Source organism: Triturus cristatus, chromosome 6 (genome assembly GCF_964204655.1).
Source record: "Triturus cristatus chromosome 6, aTriCri1.1, whole genome shotgun sequence".
In the NCBI taxonomy this organism is placed as follows: Eukaryota; Metazoa; Chordata; class Amphibia; order Caudata; family Salamandridae; genus Triturus; species Triturus cristatus.
The window spans coordinates 1,923,404,820-1,923,421,182 of record NC_140589.1 but is presented as its reverse complement, the minus strand read 5'-3'; the positions used below and the strand labels follow the sequence as shown (position 1 = coordinate 1,923,421,182).

Below are 16,363 nucleotides of genomic sequence, written 5' to 3'. Positions count from 1 at the left end.
TGCAGTGATTGCCTTGCTGCTGGAGAGGAGAAAGACTACAAAGAAACTTTGCTTCAACTTGTGCTGAAAGATCTCCAAGGGCTTGTGAGTGAGCTTGCCCCCTGGACGAAGTCCCAGGACCAGTGGACTTCATCCGCCTCGCAATCCGCTGCTGGAAACGTTGTTTTCAACATTTGCCGAGGCTGGGAGCTGGGTACGCTTCGTACCGCCAAATCGCATCTAGCAACGCACTGTACCCCGCCGGTCCGCTTCGAACAACGCGTACTACGATCCGTAGATCGCACAGTGACTAGCTGACTTCACCGCGTACATCGCTGCGCTTCATCGAACCATCTTGGTGGGTACAACCAGCACCCTGCACTGAAGTCAAGGCTGCCGTTCGTATCGAAGGAGGGAGTACGCACCGTACGCACGCTCCGCATTGCAGCCAAAGACTGAGAGCCGCTCCCGCAGTACGGCTCGTACGCCACAATGAACAGAAGCACCGTACAACGTCCCGTACCCTCCCCTCAAGCAACGCAACTCAGGCCCCCATCGAGCCGTAAGCTCGCACCGTGAAAAGAGGACATCGCAGCGTACCACGCTTTTCTTTCACCGCAGCGTCCGTGACGAACTCTTCAAAGTTAAGGTACTGTGTACGTTCACACTGTAGGGTGTACGCTTCGCACCGAAGCGTCCGTAACGCTTATAGACTCATTCTGTAGGCCAATTCATCCCCGTACGGGCCGAACTAAGAAGAACGAAGCGCACAGACCTTTTAAAGTACGCTGTATCCAAGAACTGCTTATTGCTAATAGTATTGTGGGCCTTTATCATTATTTGGTCTTGGGCTAAACCTGATATAAAAATACTTATTTTTTGATAATCCCAGTGTGGAGTCCATTTGTGGGGTTGTCACTGAGTTACTGTATGTGGTCACAAATGCTTAACCTATAACGCTCGGAGATAGGCCTTGTCTGCTCACGCCAAGCTACAGAGAGGGTGAGCAGGGGTTATTGTAGGAGTGTACCCCCTTACCCGGACTAGAGGAGAGGGTCCCTGCTTGACACAAGTACCTACCTGTGCCAACCAGAGATCCCCAATTCTAACACTATGCTTCCACAAGAAAAGTAGGCATCTTTTTGATGCTAATAATCAGCTAATAATCATATCCAAAATTAAACTCACTTTTATAAAAAAAATTAAAAAATGCTCTAGCTTGGAAGGCATGTGTTATTGATGTATTGAATGACTAGATTATTGCCACAAATAGAAAAGTACCCGACTACTGGAACTGGAAGGGATTTAGCGTATGACAACTCTACAGAGGGTTCATTTTACAAAGTTGAGTTTTTAACAAACCAGGTAGGTTTAAGAGCCCACTTCAGAGAATGGAGCATACTTCAGAGGTCAAAAGGTTCGAACACCAGTGGGGCTGACTAAGACCATTGTTTCAAAGGTCGTGCAAATTTGGCTGTGATAGTAGTGCTTATATATCAAAAGGGGAGGGGGGCGTGGGGGGAGTAGAAGCGTTCTGGGGGCCCCACTCAGCTTCCGGATATATATCTCTAAATCAAAAAGGAGTGGAGCCAATAGGCCTCAAAGGATCTGGCACCAATATGTAGAAGACCCTCAAAAGCAATTATCAGCCATTGGTATGTTTGTTGCCATTGGCGTAATCTTGGCTGATAGCATCATCATCTGGTCTTTTGTTGGCCTCCACCAGGAGGAGACCCTCTAAAACTGGTTAGGATCTAGTTTGTGCAGAATAGAAAATGTAAAATTACCTCTTTATCATGTGGTGCAATTTATTCACAGAAATTATAGGGTAAGATTAAAAAAGGTGGATGTGAAATATGGGATGTGCAAGGTGTCCTTCACATCACTTTCTCAACATGTTTCAGCCTGCATGCACCCTTGCCGGTTCGATGGCTTTCGTCAGGAACTTATTGGGGAGAAGAACGAATCCCCCTTTAAATGTCTTAGTCACATCAAGTTGAGTACTATCCCCTGGGCTTGGTGATACCACTGGTTCTATTCATTCCTGTATCAACATTCAGTAATGGGGAAACCGCACAGGAAGCTAGCGTCTGCGTCACAAGAGTGCAGCCAACGCCTCTCTCCAACAACCCTATGGGGAACTCCTAAAAATCTTAAAAAGCAGAGGAGAAATGCTTCCTTCGTACCCCAAAAAATGTGATACCGCAGGGTGCAATATTTATTGGATGTAATATTACAACACTAGAGTGATATTGGGATGTATGAACGGGATAACGTATAAATAGCACACGTTTACCACAATTCTGAATTCCTCAGTCTTGGAGCGCGGGCAACGTGTCAATTCAAAGTCTAAAATAGGAATTCAACTGTTTGAGAATAACACTTATTTTACAAAAGATAATTACATTCTATGCACATTATACAAAATAGATATGTGATTAAACTCAGCATCTGTTTTCTTTTAGCTAACCAAAATTACAGATGTCCGTGACTCATTCAATGTTTACTCACAAGGTTCCTTCCCTGCTTTAACTCTCTGGCCGAGACTCATTCAATGTTTACTCACGCTCCTCCTTGAAGCTGCACGCGTAGCTCTCAATGGGTTTGCACAACTCTGCTGTTATCCCAGCTGAAGCGGCGGTGCTGCTCAAATTAAATAAGCAGTTGCAATGCAATGGGAAAACGCCTTTACAATGAGGTAAATAAATCTCATGCATTTGCCTCGCACTTTTTTAGCACACATTTTTTACCACGATTATACATTTACATCGCATACCAATACCACAAATTTAAGGTAAGTTAGGGGAGTGGGCGGTCTAAATATAAAAACAATGCGGGGTATTGGAATGCGATGAAAATGCATAATCGCGGTAAAAAAATGCACGCAATATATTTATCAGCATTGTACCGTTGTACAACCCTATGCACTAGGTAACACATTTGCGAGAGTTTAAGCTATTAGCATTGTAAATGACAGTGCCTTTTATTTATCTGTTTTGATAATTAACACATAAATAAAAGGCACTGTCATTTAAAATGCCAATAGCTAAAATTCTTGTAAAATGCGAGACCTATTTCATTTCAAATAAGCGGCCGCCATTATCCCGGACTGCTTGGAAAGTGAAAGAGCGCATGGTGCAGTGAATGTTGCAGGAAAGCATGTCGTGCCGTTAGTATGAGCAACTCATTAAAGTAGTGTTTACAGACTAAATAAGACATACCATGTAACAACAGAAGTAAAAGGGTAAGTCCACACGGGAGGTTACAAACGAAGACAAGGCGGTACTAAGGAGAGACAAACAAGCCTGTTACCAAATCATAAGTCAGCATGTACGAAGAACATTGACACAAGCCAATGACAAATATGGGTAGACAGTGGGCAGGGTTTCGAGTCTATTCTCGAATACAGCATGCCTCACAGACCAGCACATGCACTGCCCAAGCTCGACCTAAAAAGTCAGTCCTCACAGTGGTGTGTGTCTTGTTTTGTCAGTGTTTACTACCACTGGGAGGAGCTACCAGTGTAAGTGAAAAATAAAACACACACACTAAAAATACTTAGATTTTGAAATGTACTGGTTTATGCAAAGAAAAGGAATCCGAAAATGACCCAGTGCAGGTTTGCATTTCTGCGCATGTTTAGAATGTGTCATGTGGAAGGTCAGTGAAGGCCCTCGAGGGAGTGAAATGCTGGAGAATGATGTCAACAAGCAGCATCTCAGTCTGGAAGAATGAGTGACGTGCCTTGGAATTCCTGCCATGGACGCACGAGTCTCATGACAACGAACAGATGCCCCTCTGACCCACATATGAATGTGAGGTGAGGCTACCAGCAGCGCAACATGAGACAGACAGGGAACCCATTACTGGAAGCTCCGTGTAAACACAGATCTGAGTGACGCTGCAGAAATGCGCCACAGCAGACGCTCAACCTCCAACAAGATATCCCCACCCCAGTTCTTTTAATACTTGATTTTTAATAAAATACTGCCCTAAGCGTCAGATGCGTGCCATGTTTCCCACACGTAAACCAAGCCAAACATAACATTTAAACGAGAAGCAACACAGAGAGTAGCCTGTCCACATGTTGACAGAGTGCACACTATAAGTCTCCCTGCTACAATTAGGTTAATACAAAAAAATGAGACAATTGTTGCCTCGGACCAAGTAATAGCGCAGAAAATAAAAGCAGAAAAATAAACTGCAGAGATGAACCCTGGAGACCAGAGATACTTAGTTATTTATCCTCCATTATAGCTATAAACCAAAAAAGGAAGCACAGCGGAGATGAATTCCATCTTTACATGCAAGGCCGAGCCAGCAGTGACTGCATGCGACCTCCTCTGAATTCATGCAACTGACAGGCAAGAGAAACTACACCCACCCTCCCTTCAAGCAAACTCACACAAGAAAAAGAAAATGAAGCTGTAGCAGACATCTATTTTATGTGAAAGAGGGACAGTAAATCTTATTTTGTTATGTTATATTTAATTTATACAGCGCACGACTACTCAAAGAGTGTCCCGGCACACAGATAAAAAACTAAAGAGCAGCGTTTTTAGTTTTGTCTTAAAAAGCAATGGATCCTGGGTGCCCTGGAGGGCCAGGGGCAACATGTTCCAGGCCAGACCAGCTTTCTGAACAAAGGAGCTCCCACCGAGCCTTTGGAGATTGAACCTGGGGGTCTGAATCTGCAGCTGAGCGAACGAGCGCAACTGTTTCCCTGGTTTATAGAACACAAATCTCTTCTGAAGATAAATAGGGCCTAAGCCGTAGAGGGCCTGATGAGCGATGGACAGCATTTTGAATTTCAGACTAGATTCAACTGGGAGCCAATGCAAGGTGCGCAGGTGGGTGCGTACACTATGCCTAGAGGACAGACCCAATAGCAGTCTGGCTGCCGAGTTTTGGAGTACTTGCAATTTCTTGGCAAGAAAACCCCGACTACCAACCAGAAGGGCATTGGCATAGTCCAAGCGGGACAAGATCAGGGCACGGACCGCAGTTTCTTTGGCACTTCTAGGCAGAAGGGGAAGAAACTTCCTCAGGATTTTCGAAGTGCCAAAGCAGGTCCCTGCCAACTTCTTCACTTGTGTCGAAAAGTTCAAATTTGTCATCGAAACAGACGCCGAGATTTTTTACGGCACTTTTTCCCGCAATGGGCCGGGGAAAACCGAGAGGCCAAAGCCTCTCTCTGAAATCAGCAGATAAAGAGCCATACAAGAGCACCTCAGATTTTCCTTCGTTACACTGCAGCTGTGCATTCGCAATTCAGTGAAAGACAGAAGACAGACAGTGTTGCGCAGCCACGACAGAGTCATCCTCCTTACTCCAGGAAAACAAAAGAGTATCATCAGCGTATGCCATCACTTTGGCCACTAATGACTCCGCGAGATAGACCAGCGGAGTCACATAGATGTTAAAAAGAAGGGGGCTAAGTGATGACCCCTGCGGAACGCCGGTTGTCACCTGCATAGGCACGGAGGCACACGGGGGGAGCCAGGCCTGCTGCGACCGGCCTTCCAAGAAGGACCTGATCCACTGCAGAGCCGATCCAGAAATACCTATTTCTGATAGACGATCAAGGAGCAGGGAGTGGGGCACAGTGTCAAATGCCGCCGAGAGGTCTAACATAACCATGGCTGCTCTCCCGCCGGCATCGAGACACTCCCGGATCGCCTCTGTCACCTCTAACAATGCTGACTCCGTACTATCCGAGGCACGAAAACCGGATTGCGCCGGATGAAGCAGGCCTGAAGCCTCTACATAGAAGGTAAGTTGAGACATGACCACCTTCTCGCAGACCTTAGCCAAGCTTGGCAAAAGAAAGATAGGGCGGTAGTTATCAGGTAACAGAGGGTCAAGCAACTGCTTTTTGAGAAGGGGAAGAATCAGCACCGGCTTCCACGACATTGGAACGAACGCCTCGGAAGCGACATGTTAACCATTAGATTCACCTCTGGATTAATAGTTTCCGCCACTTCGGACAGAAGCCTGGCCGCACACGGGTCACTAGGTGAGCCCGACTTTAGTGCCTTAAGGATTCTGAGAGAGATGGTCAGATCGACAGGCCTAAACATGGAAAGAAATGGAGGCAGATTCTGACATCAGCTTTCCTAACGGGGCGACTATAAGCTTCCTGGAAGTAGTCGAAAAAGTACTTTGTATACTAATTATTTTGTCCCTGAAAAATTACGCCACGGTGTTACACCAGGTCTCCGAGGCTGGCGCCACATTAGCCTGGGCGCTGAGGGCCAAGAAACTCTGCACGATTGCAAACATTTCTTTCAAATTGTTATTGGCCCAGTCAATGTGTGTGGAGTAATGCTGGCCTTTGGCCACTGCAATAGCTGCATAGTAGAGTTTTTGTTTGGCTCTAAGAGCGTGTTTGGCAATGGAACAATAACCACTGGAGCACCATGCTCTCTCCAATACTTTACAAGCATGTTTCAGAGTCTTCAACTCAGGGGTAAACCAAGGCTTGGAGGGGGTCTCTCTCCTCAGCTTTGGCTGACATGGTGCAGATAGAGCACAAACCGAGTCAGAGATCCAATCTGCAAACCTAGACACATTTTCCTCCAGGTCCCCTTGAAGGGACGGCCGCAAGGCTGCCAGAAAGCTACTAAGCTGCCCAGGGTCCATGTTCCTAGAGGTCGAGGGGGGGGGGGGGATGGCAGCTGGCCAGTCGCGAATAACGCTTAATATCCCATGAGAAAAATATGGGAAAGTGGTCCGACCAGGAGACCGGCAATGGCCTCACAACTGAAATGGGGAAATTTGAGCAGATGGTATCCAAAGTGTGCACTACTTGATGGGTAGGATACCTGACCCATTGGGAGAGCTGGGCCAAGTGAAGGGAGTCCAGAAAAGTCGCAGAGTCCGTCATCTGCGTGTGGTCAAGGTGGAGATTGACATCCCCAAGGAGCACATAGTTCGAAAAACGCAATGCTCGCTCTGTTAGCGCGTCCCCGCAAGTTTCCAGAAAGACACTGGCTGGTCAAGGCGGCCGATATATCAGGGACCCCCCCCCCCCCCAAGAGTGAAATGAGCAGAAAGTTGTAGGCTAAAATCCAGGACCTCACAGTCACCCCTGAGAGTGGATGTTTCACTATGAAGGGTCCAGCATTCCCTGTACAGAATAGCCAAACCACCACCTCTGCCAACTGGGCTATCCACCCGATGAACTTTAAAGCCAACAGGTGTGGCCAAGGCCACGATGGGGTTTGAAAAGGCATCAAGCCAGGTCTCAGTAATGAACAGAGACCAATTCTGCAACATCTACATAGTGCTTCCTCAGTGATCTGGCATTGATAAGGCAGGCACTGATGCTCCCAAGCCTGAATGAATCAGCAGACATGTTATTCAGAGAGAGCTCCGGCATAAATATGTACCCACAATCCACGCAGACAGAATCACTTGTAAGACCTACCGAGTTGCCGCTATGTGACGGGCATGATAGAGGTCTGAGGGATTTTAAGAACTCACTCGATAACTGGTTGTTATTTCTGGTCCCTGATTCAAGTCGGGCAGTATGACTCGCCCTGAGTGCTGACGGGCTTGCCTTAGGCACGCCTTTGGTGCGCCATCAGCGCGCCCACTGCGCGTTAGAATGGAGGCCATTTAAAAAGGGTATGGCTGATACCGGCATGCAGCGTGCAACGACTGGAACGCTGACCACGATCAGTGCAAGTCACGTCCAAGATTGCCACTAACCGGCAGTAGCCTCCCAAAAGTGCAAATAAAGTTGCGTGGAGTATAACACACTTCAAGTGAAGTTAAAAAGAGGTAACATACAAAAGTAAAAAAAATTCTGTGGTTAAAAAATAGCAGCTATATTCTTGCAGTATTTATAGAGAACATTCCCCCCAATTCCCCATGCCCTAACAAGCTGAGTAAAATCTTTCACAATAATCAGATTCAAATAGGTGAGCAAGTTAACCTTTCCAAATCAAACATTTTGATAAAATTAAAATAAAACGCAATCACTGTATTTGTATTCTAAATTTATATAGTGCTGCTCTGTCGGAGGAGCAGAAGAGAGAAAGGAGGGACAAAGAGGCAGGACTGGACACTTGCAAGCAGGGATGTGAAGGACGCTCACATAGACAAATGAAAAGCAATGTCAAGAAAGGGGATGGACTTTATGTCCACAGACCGATTACAGTACAACCTAAAAAATGCATTGAGAGAGAAAGCGTGTCCTGCCTGCAACATCAGGCAGAAGAAAACCAATTAAGAAAATAGTGCTCCCAGGCTCTAATTAAAGCAAACATGTAACAACCGAAGTAAAAGGGCCAGTCGCCATGGGCGGTTGCAAATGAAGACAAGGGAGGGACTAACAAGCCTATTAACCAATCAGAAGCCATATTTATGAAGGACAGTGACATAAGCCAATGACAAATATGGGCGGGGCTTCAATTACTTACTCCAATATTGCATGCCTCTTAGAGCAACGCATGCTCGACCTAAAAACATTAAACATTTCAATGGGACTCATGAAATATGGCTTTCATCGCCATGACCATTCCTCATAATTCTGGTGAGATTTCCGGTTTAATCAACATTCCGTTAATCAAAACCTTAAAACTCTAGTCTCAATCAGCACAACTTGCGGGAAACAGATTGAAGAATTTCTCCATTCTAAATAAGGGGTGGGTATTTAACAAAGGAAACCTGGTCTAACTTTTTCGTTCCAGCAATAACATTTAGTATTTATTCTTCATTACAGATAAACAGACAGTCTATGATTTTACTTACAATTTTCAGTAAACAAGTTTTCCCTGGGGGTGGGGAGGGCGGCCTACTTAAAGTAAACATACTCAAAATAAACGTGACTTAACTAAAAAGGTCACAATGTGATGCCTCCATTATTAAAACAATGGAGTGTGTACACAACCAGCCAGGTGATTGACAACCGTCCAACGACACAAACAGCAGAGAATGCATGCGAGGCCCGACAAGAACACACCCCTGATCCTCACAGCCAACCTACTGCCACGTTCAATGTACAGTACTCAGGCAATATATATCTTGGGTGGAAGGAACTCCATTAAAAAAGGCTGACATCAAAATATGTGGTCGGAGTGAGAGTAGGGTACACCCAATATGTGTTGCCGAGTAGGAGGAGGGTACACCCAATATGTGCTCCGAGTGGGAGGAGGGTACACCCAATATGTGCTCCGAGTGGGAGTAGGTTGCACCCAATATGTGCTCCGAGTGGGAGTAGGTTGCACCCAATATGTGCTCCGAGTAGGGTACACCCAATATGTACTAAGAGTGGGAGCAGGTTGCAACCAATATGTGCTCCGAGTGGGAGTAGGGTAAAACCAATATGTGCTCCGAGTGGGAGTAGGGTAAAACCAATATGAGAGGATGTAACGTTACGGATAGAGCGACCGACCTCGAAGATGGGGAACCGGGTTCGAGTCTCGGCAATGACGCTCCTGTGATCCTGGGCAAATCACTTAATCTCCCCGTGCCTACCAAGAAATGAATGTGTCCTTCTGTAACAAAACTTGTACTGATGTAAAGACCACTGATACCCGATGTCTCAGGTCTAGTTCGCACTATCTAAAACTCCCCCCCAAAAAAAACAGGTACTCCAAGTGGGAGTAGGGTATATCCAGTATGTGCTCAGAGTGGGAGTAGCGTACACCAATATGTGCTCCGAGTGAGAGTAAGGTACATCCAATATGTGCTCCGAGTTGGAGTAGGGTATATCCAATATATGCTCAGAGTGGGAGTAGGGTACATCCAATATGTGCTCCGAGTGGGAGTAGAGTACATCCAATATGTGCTCCGAGTGAGAGTAGCGTACACCAATATGTGCTCCGAGTGGGAGTAGGGTACATCCAATATGTGCTCCGAGTTGGAGTAGGGTACATCCAATATGTGCTCCGAGTTGGAGTAGGGTACATCCAATATGTGCTCCGAGTGGGAGTAGGGTACATCCAATATGTGCTCCGAGTTGGAGTAGGGTACATCCAATATGTGCTCAGAGTGGGAGTAGGGTACATCCAATATGTGCTCCGAGTGAGAGTAGGGTACATCCAATATGTGCTCAGAGTGGGAGTAGGGTACATCCAATATGTGCTCCGAGTGGGAGTAGGGTACTCTGAGCTGGAGTAGGGTCACCCATCACCCACAGGTCTCTCACAACCTACAGTGTTAAGCACACTGACAGTCACGCGAGTTGCTTGATTATCAAATGAACGCTGCTCTGATGCTTAATGACAAAACCAACCCCAACATTAAAGCCATGTTGTTCAACATTTCATTTACGATTAACATCAAACAATCCAATGTACCTTGCTCTTTATTTTTGCTGTACTTTCACTGCACAGTATTTCTATAGGTGCTGTGCATTTCTAAGCTAAGGTCTATGTAAACACACCAATGTATTATAATCCAGGGGCACTGCCCCTAACTTCAACACGTGGTATACCCGGGCCCACACTCTTAGGGGGCTCTGGGGGCCACTTTTCCATTTCAGCCCAAGTTCCCAAGGAGTGACAGTCTGAACAGTGATTTTTTTTTTCTTAAATTGTTCATAGCCATCTATGTAAGATTGGGAATGTTACTGTTTAATAATACACTTGGACTGTACTCAGAGCTAGGCGCGCTGCTAGCACCGGATTAGAAACAAGGTCCTGGATAGCAGGGTTAAAAACAAGCATTTGCAATGCAATCGGTCTCTACTTTGGGACCTCATATGTAGTTAGCTATGCAGCACATTAGCCTGGGCGCTGAAACATCTACTGTTCTTTAACATGGAGGGAAAGTAAGCACCAAACTGCGTGGCACGCCAGGTATGGGAACACATGGAGAGAAATATTGCCTTTTAGAGGGAAATGGCATAGTCCAAAAGCTCAGTTTTTAATATAAAATCAGGGCCTTCGGTGGTCATATCACTGAAAATACAGAATTTGAAAAAATTATTATTGTCTACGGATGCTCGTGGAAGACAAGTTCTATGGGCTGGAATCTAGAGAATGCTAAAGGGATTCTGGTATTTTACTGACCTCTGCTGGTCGTTTTCTATCAAGAAAGGTAAATAGAGGCAGGATGGACACAGACACCAGATGGTGCCAATATATCAAGGCCTGGAGTCCCAATGTCCTGCCTGCTGAGTCCGAAGTACATTGCTCAGCCACACTTCTTCCACCGCATTCCTGTAGGCCGCTATTTACTGAACTACAGTTCAGACTGGGCGGTTGTTTATTAGATAAGATTTACAAGCCCTGATTCTATTTGTAGCCTGCATCTAAGCATCATGCATTTTCTTCTTTAGGTTGCTCAGACTCCTGCCTCTAGAATTGCCCCCTTGCTGCTCATAAAGCTCGTAGAGCCTTCCTTCATTGGGTCTTGTTGCGTTAGATGTCTCGAACTTCACATGACCCTAGTGATTCCTAATTGTGAGAAGCATTATCTAAGATGTTTATTTACTTTTGGTCCTGATGAAGATTGGCGGATAATTGGAGGATGTCCACCAAAACATTTTTATTGTCCACAGTGGCTTGGCAGAAGAATGCTACAGACACTTTCTCCGGTTTGTTGAAGACCCTCATGCTGCTACTAGGCCTGGTTTTTAATGAATGGACTATTTGCGTATTATTGATTGTGGGGTTCTTTTTGATGATTTAATTAATCTGTACATTGTAATGATGTGTTTTGATTATCAATTAAAGATAATCTATTTTTCAGTGTATCTTCTGGATTTTAATACAATAGTCTAAGCAACATTTTTTACAGCTTGAAAATGATTTGCATGGCTCCCACTTGGGCCGCACAGAGTGTTCACTGTTTTACTGCATACATTTTGACCAGGCATTCCAAAAAAGTTTGAATTAATTTAGTTGTTCTTTTTTGTAATATTAATGATCCAGCAATGAGCATAGAAACAGGTATTAATTTACAAAACTCACCTGATAATCCCAATGAGGATGAATATACAAGTAAAACCATGCTGGGATCTTGTGGTAATTTAATATTCAATTTGTTCACACAGTATTCAAAAACTGTATTCCAGAGGAGATTTAATCTAGGATAGTGGAATATAATATGGGGCCAATGCCCGCGCCACCAGCGTCACAGCTGGAACAATCTGGTGGATATTCAGGAATTATCTTCAGGTTATTTGAATCGTCCATCGATACCTTGCTAATATGAAAACAAACCATATATCCAGATGTTATCATTTGAATTAACATGGGAAATGGATGTTTTGTGGCCCTGACGGGTGAGGTGGATGATAGTTTTTTTTATATTGTGCAGATTCAAACTGCACTATTAAAACAAATTAAAAATAAATAAATAAAAAGTACGCTTTATATGGAAACTTACTCTGACCCAACTATAAAATGGCGAGCAAGTGTGTGTGTGAGAGAGTGTGTCCCAAGATTGCAGCTCGCCGCCTGGCAGTGCCGGGGTCAGCGACAGCTTGGACCAGTCTACAATACCCTTGAAGTGAAACGTCCCTTCCAGCGGGAATAGAACACAGCGGCACACCAACTCCTTAGAATCCCGTTTGTTTATTCAAAGACTATGTATGTCGGCTAGTGCCGTAGGCTTTGTCAAGTTGGCAAACAAGCTCCCATTGTGCAGACATAAAGGGTAAAGTTCATGAACAAAGGAGTTGTAATTTCAAATTTCATTTTGAAACAATATCTATATTTTATTTACTTCTTTCCTTTAAACTTTTTGACTTTCCCCAAAGAGTGGATTTAATGGAATGCCTAATTTGCACAATTATAGGTACCAGGCATAGACATAGAAGACATAATACTGGCTGCATTTCGACACCTTTGTAACCCGGTCCATTCAATTCATTCTAGCACAACGACTTGAGCTACCTCGTGGCCGGACATTTTCATCTGAAGCACAATGGGGAAAATACCCTTTTGAAATATACTGGCATAGACCGAGTTGTAAAGGGGGCGTGGCCAAGAAGCTGATGAGGACGGACGCGTGAGTTGGGAGCTCCGCGCCGCCCCATCGATTATCATGACTTGGGAGCCGGTAGAGGACAACAGACCGTACATAGCTCCCACCGGAGTCGAGAGCTGCCTACAGAGATATTTGCCGTGATTGGACCTCCATTGCTGACCGGGTGTTCAATCGGGGAAACAAGACCTGTTGGAGTGAATCAAGATGGCGCTGCTGATGGCCAATAGAAGAGGCTGGAAGACGGCTTTGCACGGCGGCCGCAGCGCTTGAAGAGTCTTGGCCACGGGAGGTGGGAACTCCGCGGCACTGGCCCTGGTGTGATCTTCTGAGGGATGGCTGATGCGGGACCCGCGGTGCTGCGGGACTGGCGTCTCCTGCCTGGTGCTGGGGGTGCACGGCAGTGCAGCGCTCCACCGCTGGGAGTGACTGATTGGCCGATTACGGATCCAATTTCCAGAGGCGCGAGGGGGATCACACATCTCCTCTAAAGCGGTGCTTTCTGCTGAGGGAGAGACCCGCGAGGGGGGTCCCTATCTTGGAAACTCCGGTGAGTGGCCCACCCGCGAGTGGGAGCACATCTGAAGGCACCTTGGCAGCACTGAAGACAGTGGAGCGAGTGCAGTACCGACGGCTCCAGCTGGCGGAGGGTGCCTGGGGGATGCGGTAGGGGCCTGACAGTAGTACTGCAGTGGCCGTGAGGACTGGCCTTGTGGGGGAGGAGCCCCTTGTGCATGAGAAGGACAGCGGGTGGTCATGTGTGCAGAGATGTGAGGAATGGCGAAGTGAAGAGAGTATTGGAGTGTCTCCCTCTAGGAGAGCAGGGGGTCGCCCTGGCTGGGAGCGTTGCGAAGGACCCGAGATACACATCCGTGCTTTATGTAGGGCGTGTGGCCCACGGACGAGGATGCCATTCAGTGCACTCTGTGAGTGGCAGGTCCGTGACTGGGAACAAGGAAGAGGGCTCCCCTGGTGGCATTAAAGGTAATGAAACACGGATGTGGGAGTGCAGCAGTTGCGGTACCAGCTGACAGAGGGTGCCCCAGGGGGACCGGCTGGGCCCAGACGGCAGTGGCAAACCGGTTGTGAGGACTGACCCAGCGGTAGAGGAGCCCCCAGAACATGAGAAGGTTGGTGAGGAGACATGTGGGCGGTGACACGGCCAGGGATGGCGAGGTGAAGAGGGGACTGGCGCCTCTCCCCTAGGAAGTTCAGGGCATCGTCTTTGCTAGGAGCGCTGTGGAGGATCCTGGCTGCTGTTCCCACAGCGTTTGGGGCGCTGGCTATCGCTGCTGGGGGCACGTTGAGGAGGATTCTTGAAGGTGGCTGGGGCGGTTCTCTGGGGCTGCTGACAGCATTAAAGCGCTAATGGCGAGCGCTCTGTAGACAGTTCATAGAAGTATTAATTGGAGCTTGCAAGCCTGGAACCGACCGGTGCAGCAGAACGGAGACCTGGTACAGGACTAGTGCCTGCTGAGTGGAGACCTTCCTACTCTGAGTGTCTGGAGATGAGGAGTGGAAGGCTGGGGGGAAGCATTTTTTTCTGCTTGGGAAGCTGAAATTGTGGAGGGGGGCTACTGGACAGACAAGAGAGCGGGGGAGCGGTCAGGAAGTCGCTGGAGAGTGGGGACCACTATTACAGCAGGTGTTGACAGGTGCCTATGCCCAGCCCCTATGCAGTGACGGGAACCTCAGAGGACTGAGCAGCAGTCAGAGACCTGCAGCGCCGTGACCAATGGTAAAACCATGAGGGAAGCAGGGGGGGGGGAGCACCCCAGGAGCTAGGGGAGGAGGCAGCGGAACAACGGAAGCAAGGCGGTGTGGAGCCGCAATCCGAAGGGATGATGCAGCAGCAGGTCGATCAAATACTCAAAGCCATCACTAACACTAGGGACACCCTCCAGCAGGACATAGCTCATGTGGCACAGGGGTTGGACCTCCTTAGAGCGGACCACGCAAAGCTGACTGACCATGTGAAGCAGACCGAAACCACATTGGAGGTCCTGGAACCTGCCCAAAAAGCGCTGGAGGCACGGATGGGGGACGTCGATCACCGGTTACAGGTTCTGGAGCGGAGAGCCGAGGATGCTGACGGGTGGAACAAAAGGAATAATGTGAGGGTGAAGGGGCTGCCGGAAGGAGTGGAAGGGGCTAATATGTTAGAATATCTGGAAAATTGGTTGCGGACTGAAGTTGCCCCCGAGGGTCTGTCACCATTCTACACCTTGGAAAGAGCACACAGAGTACCGGCTCACCCGTCAGCGCCCGGTCAACCGCCCAGACCAGTGGTGGCACGACTGCTCCACTACAAGGACAGGACCTGTTACTGAACAGGGCTTGCTCCTCGGGCCCCTACAGGGTAGATAATAACTTGACACTGCTCCCGGATTATACGTACGATGTGCAACGCCGACGGGCTTCGTTTATGGAGGTCAAGAAAGCACTCCGTGATGAAGGCATTCAGTACTCTCTGATGTTCCCTGCATGCCTAAGGGTGACCATGGACGGTAAAGCATTTTTGCATGATAATCCTGAGGAAGCTTGGACATGGTTGGAGCCTTATAGAGCAGGATCGGGCGCTGCAGGGTGCGGCACAGAGTCGCTGGCAGAGGCACCACGTTCACGCAGGTCGCGGCATGATGGCCAATGCCATCAGGGTGCGCAGAGGCCCACGGTGACTCAAACAGAGAGGGAAAGATCCGTGGTGTTGCAGGCGGTCACAGAAATATCGCAGGACAGAGGAGCAGCATCGATGATGGCGACGGAATCAGAAAAGGTCTTGTCGGGGTCTGACTCAGATGACACGGACACGGGAAGTGCAATTGCCACATGGGACAGCGGATGGGCTAGTCGATGCGTAAAGTTGTAAGACTTTTCAGAGAGATCTCTTGGGAGGAACAATACATGGTTGGTCCTCTCTTGACCCATGGGTGTGGAGGTCAGTAGTGATGACAAGGACTAAAGGGCTTTTGGAAAGTGTGGCTCCCTCAAACCGGACCACCTCTTTAGAGGCTAAGGGTTCTTTTCTAATGGGGTATGGCACTCGATACTGGACGTATTGTGGACAAGACCCTCTCAGCTCTTGGTCGCCTCCCACATTTTTGTTAGTCGGGTGGTTCCCTGGCAGCTACCAGAGGGGCCATTAATTTGTTAGTTTGGATGGGTGCTAGAATCTTAGGACCTGTTCTGGGGGGGGGGGGGGGGGGAGGGGAGGAGGTTGGAGTTTTTTGAGGTGGGAGTTTGTTCAGGGATGTAAGGGCCACCGGTGTGTCTACAAGGAGCTAACAGACATTTATGCAGCTTGGAACACAACATGGGGACGGTATCGGACTTGAAATGCATTACATGGAATGTACGGGAGATACATACGATGAGGCGCCATAAGGTACATGCTTTTTTGGTGCATAGGGGAGCACAAATAGCTTTCCTCTAGGAAACCTAC

General features: G+C 47.5%; 1 protein-coding gene across 2 annotated transcripts in view; it reads right to left on the bottom strand.

Annotated features, from left to right (window-relative positions):
• Window positions 1–16,363, bottom strand: part of LOC146822486 (uncharacterized) — a 39,853-nt gene that overhangs the window by 11,853 nt on the left and 11,637 nt on the right. The window lies entirely within an intron of this gene.